Below are 5,333 nucleotides of genomic sequence, written 5' to 3'. Positions count from 1 at the left end.
CATTTGGAGAATGGGCAAAGAAGTGGCAGCTAGAATACAATATTGGGAAATGTATGGTCATGCACTTTGGTAAAAGAAATGAAAGGGTTGACTTTTTTAAATGGACAGAAAATACAAAAATCTGAGGTGCAAATATATATTTAAAATGTCGGTATCTACGGGCGAGGTGCCGGAGGATTGGAGGATAGCTCATGTTGTTCCATTGTTTAAAAAAGGCTCTAAAAGTAATCTGGGAAATTATAGGCCGGTAAGTTTGACGTCAATAGTAGGTAAATTATTGGAAGGAGTACCAAGAGATAGGATCTACAAGTATTTAGATAGACAGGGACTTATTATGGTGAGTCAACACGGCTTTGTGCATGGTAGGTCATGTTTAACAAATCTATTAGAGTTTTTTGAGGAGGTTACAAGGGAAGTGGATGAAGGGAAGGCAGTGAATGTTGTCTACATGGACTTCAGTAAGGCCTTTGACAAGGTCCCGCATGGGAGGTTAGTTAAGAAGATTCAGTCGATAGGTATACATGGTGAGGTAGTAAATTGGCTCAATGGAAGAAGCCAGAGAGTGGTAGTGGAGGATTGCTTCTCTGAGTGGAGGCCTGTTACTAGTGGTGTGCCACAGGGATCAGTGCTGGGTCCATTGTTATTTGTCATCTATATCAATCATCTGGATGATAATGTGGTAAATTGGATCAGCAAATTTGCTGATGATACAAAGATTGGAGGTGTACTGGACAGTGAGGAAGGTTTTCAAAGCTTGCAGAGGGATCTGGACCAGCTGGAAAAATGGGCTGAAAAATGGCAGGTGGAGGTTAATACAGACCAGTGTGAGGTATTGCACTTCGGAAGGAAAAACCAAGGTAGAACATACAAGGTAAATGGTAGGACACTGAGGAATGCAGTAGAACAGAGGGATCTGGGAATACAGGTAGAAAATTCCCTAAAAGTGGTGTCACAGGTAGATAGGGTAGTAAAGAACGCTTTTGGTACATTGGCCTTTAGAAATCAAAGTATTGAGTATAAGAGTTGGAATGTAATGGTGAGGTTGTATAAGACATTGGTGAGGTTGAATTTGGAGTATTGTGTGCAGTTTTGGTCACCGAATTACAGGAAGGATATTTATAAGGTTGAAAGATTGCAGAGAAGGTTTACGAGGATGTTGCCGGGTCTTGAGAAACTGAGTTACAGAGAAAGGTTGAATAGGTTAGGACTTTATTCCCTGGAGCATAGAAGAAGGAGGGGAGACTTAATAGAGGAATATAAAATTATGATGGGTATAGAGTGGATGCAGGCAGGCTTTTTCCACTGAGGCTGGGGAGAAAAGAACATGGGTTAAGGTTGAAGGGAGAAAAGTTTAAAGGGATCATTGGGGGGGGCTTCTTCACACAGAGAGTCATGGGAGTGTGGAATGAGCTGACAGATGAAGTGGTAAATGCAAGCTCACTTCTAACATTTAAGATAAACTTGGACAGGTACATGGATGAGAGGGGTTTGGAGGGATATGGGCCAGGTGTAGGTCAGTGGGACTAGGCAGAAAAATGGTTCAGCACAGCCAAGAAGGGCCAGAAGGCCTGTTTCTGTGCTCTAATGTTCTATGGTTCTATGGGAATCCTTTTGCGGATTCCCTAAAGGTTAATTTGCAGGTTGAGTCTGTAGTCAGGAAGGCAAATGCAATTTTAGTATTAATTTCAAGAGGAATAGAATATAAAAGCAAGGATATATTGTTGAAACTTTATAAACCGCTGGTGAGGCCTCACTTGAAGTATTGAGAGCCGGTTTGGGCCCCTTATCTTAAAAAAGCTGTGCTGAAACTGGAGAGGTTCAAAGGAGGTTCACAAAAAGGATTTAGGGTTTGAACAGCTTGTCATATAAAGAGTGTTTGTTGGCTCTGGGCTTGTATTCACTGAAGAATGAGGGATGACCTCACTGAAACCTAACAAATGATGTAAGGCCTTGAAAGAGTGGATGTGACGAGGATGTTTCCTATGCTGGGAAAGTCTAAGACCAGAGCTCGCAGCCTGAGAATAGAGGGGCGTCCTTTTAGAACGGAGATAAGGAGGAATTTCTTTAGCCAGAAGGTGGCGAATCTGTGGAATTCATTGCCACAGACAACTGTGGAGGCCAAGTCTGTATGTATATTTGAGGTTGATAGATTCTTGATTGGTTAGGGCATTAAGGGATATGGGGAGAAGGCAGGAAATTGGGGTTGAGAGGGAAGATGGATCCGCCTTGATGAAATGGCAGTGTAGACTCGATGGGCCAAATTGCCTAATTCTGCTCCTACATCCTATGGCCTTATGGTCTAATGCTTTCCTGTGACAACACTCTGTGTAGATGTGCTCAATAGTGGGAAAGGAGTTACCCATGATGGACTGAGCTATTCCACTACTTTTTGCAGGATTTTCCATTCAAGAACATTGGAGTTTCCAAACCAGGCTGGGATGCAGCCAGTCAATATACTCTCCACCACACATAAACAGAAGTTTGTTAATGTCTTAGATGTCATGTTGAATATTTGCAAACTTTTAAAGAAGGTACTGTTGTGCTTTCTTCGTTGTGGTACTTATGTGCTAGGCCCAAGCCAGGAACTCTGAAATGATAACACAGGGGAACTTAAAGCTGCTGACCCTCTCTACCTCTGATCCCCGATCAGGACTGGCTCATGCACCTTTGGTTCCCTTCTCCTGAAGTCCTTCATCTTCCTGACATTGAGTGATAGATTTCCTCCATCAACTCTGCTTTCGCCCGCATCATTTTGCACAAACCTGCCTTTACCCCATCCTCCTGCCGCCACACCAAGGTAGGTTTCCTCATCTGCCACCCCACTAGCCTCCACGCCCGGCACATAATTCTCAGTAACTTCCGCCATCTCCAACAGGAATCAGCTACCAAGCACATCTTTCCTCTCCCCCACCCCACTTCAGCAGGGATCACTCCCTATGCAACTCCCTTTTTAACTTGTCCCTCCCCACGGATATGCCTCCTGGTACTCATCCTTACAAGCGGAACAAGTGCCACACTTGTCCCCACTCCTCTTCCCTTACTACCATTCAGGGCCCTGCAGGCAATATTTCACCTGCAAGTCTGTTGGGGTCATAGACTGTATCCGGTGCTCCCAGTGTGCCCTTTTGTATATCGGTGAGACATGACCTAGATTGGGAAACCACTTCACTGAGCACCTATGCTCCATCTGCCAGAAAAAGCAGAATCTCCCAGTGGCCACCCGTTTTAATTCTACTTCCCATTCCCATTCCGACATGTTAGTCCACGGCCTCCTCTACTGTCGTGATGAGGCCAGCACAGGTTGGAGGAGAAACACCTTACATTTTGTCTGAGTAGCCTCCAATCTGATGGCATGAACATCAATTTCTTGAAATTCTGGTAATTGCCTCCTCCAGCCTCCCTGATTAGAGTAGAGGTCTAAGCACGCATCCTTGATTGTCGGCAAGGAGATGTTATTTCCAATCTGCACAGACTGAGGAAGTCAAGGATTCCGTTACGGAAGGAGGTACAGAGCTTGTACAGGTAGTACAAGCTCCGGTTTGGGAACTTGTTGATAGTACTGAGAGTATGATAGTGCTGAACACTGAGCTGTAATCAATAAAGAGCAGCCGGGAGTAGGTATTACTATTGTCTAAATGATTCAAGGTGATCTTTCTTAGGGTTTTGCAAAGACTCGGCATGTCATCCAAAACTCTGCCGAGTATACTGACTGGTTGCAACATGGCCTGGTATGGAAACACCAAATACCCTCGAACAGAAAGGCATCCAAAAAGTGGTGGTTCATCAGAGGTAAAGCCTTCCCCTGTAATGAGCTCTTCAGGCCCAGGAGTACTGGACTCTGAGGATTTTAGAGCACTGAACTGGTTAATTGTTGTTTAATGAGAGTCGTTATTCATTTAGAGTTCTTCCTGTTTTCCTGAGCAAATTTCCTGCTCTCCTTGTGCTTTCTGTATAAACTTTTGTATCTCTGTATCAGAGATACCATGTTACTTGTATTATTCAAATGGGTGCTCGATTAGGGAGTCCTTGTTTTCAGAATGTTATGTCTCACAGTCTCACTCAGCTGAACCACCGGGGTTCGGTTAGAATTCTTATGAATAAACTTTGTTTTCCGTCTCTTCGTCGGAGCCTGTCTTTCCTCTGTCTTTGGGTTAATGTTGCCGGAGCAAATCGTGACACTCCCCATTATTCAGCACATCTACGATGAGTGCTGTCGCAGGAAAGCAGCATCCATCAGGAATGACCACCCCCCCCCCATGCTTTCTTCTTGCTGCTAAAATCGGGAAGGTGGCACAGGGTCCCACACCACCAGGGTCAGGAACAGTTATTACCCTTCAGCCATCAGGCTCCTGAACCAGCATGGATAAATTCACTCACCCCACCACTGAACTGGTTTCCACAACCTCTAGACTCACTTTCAAAGGCTCTACGGCTCATGTTCTCAATTTTAAATTAATATTATTTTGAATTTGTGTGTTTAGTATTTGCTCATATTGTTGTCTTGTTATGTGAGGTTTTTCATTGATTCTGTCTTTCTTTATATTTGCTGTGAATGCCCACAATAAAATGAATCTCGGATGACAGATATGTACTTTGTGAATAATCTTTACTTTGAACTTTGCACATTTCCTGGCAGTTATTGCACATACAAAGGTTATTTGGCTCTTGGCTGCAAGCCTGCCATTCAGTAAAATCACGGAAGGTCTTTCATCTCTGCCACTTTAGCTATCCTGTAATATCTGTGGGATCTTGCTGAGTACATACCTGCCCCCCCCCCCCCCACGCTGCCGACTCCCGGGAGAGTGGCCGCTCTCCGTGTTTCTGGAGCGCTTTGGGGTGCCCGTGATGACACGCAGAGCGGGAGAAAGAGAATGACATCATTACCTAAGCCATGTTTACAGATCATTTGATGGCAGGCAACGCAAAACAGCGGTAATCGCCAATAATTTTGTGCAGCAAATAGCAAAATAGCTCAACCTTCAGTCCAGCAGAAGGCTAACATTTAATAAACAGCACGGAGAAATGTGTGAGATGTATTGCTTTTTCCTGTACACCCATCTGCTGTTTGGATGCACTTGTGTTTTGAATGCATGTTGCCCCGGTTATCCCAGGGAGAAGGGTCGGCACACACACAAAAAAAAACCCTGACATCAGTGAGAAGAGAAACAACGCAAGGGGAAAGCCTGTGATTGGTTGGAGATGACATATTTGCCGTACCTGGGCTATTTTTAACAGCATTACCTCATTGGATTGATGAGAGGAGAGGCAGGCTGTTTTATACCAGTGTCAGTTACAGAGAGAGAGGGAGAGAGAGAGAGAGAGAGAGAGAGAGA

Source organism: Hypanus sabinus, chromosome 29 (genome assembly GCF_030144855.1).
Source record: "Hypanus sabinus isolate sHypSab1 chromosome 29, sHypSab1.hap1, whole genome shotgun sequence".
Lineage (NCBI taxonomy): Eukaryota > Metazoa > Chordata > Chondrichthyes > Myliobatiformes > Dasyatidae > Hypanus > Hypanus sabinus.
This window is presented reverse-complemented; position numbering follows the sequence as displayed.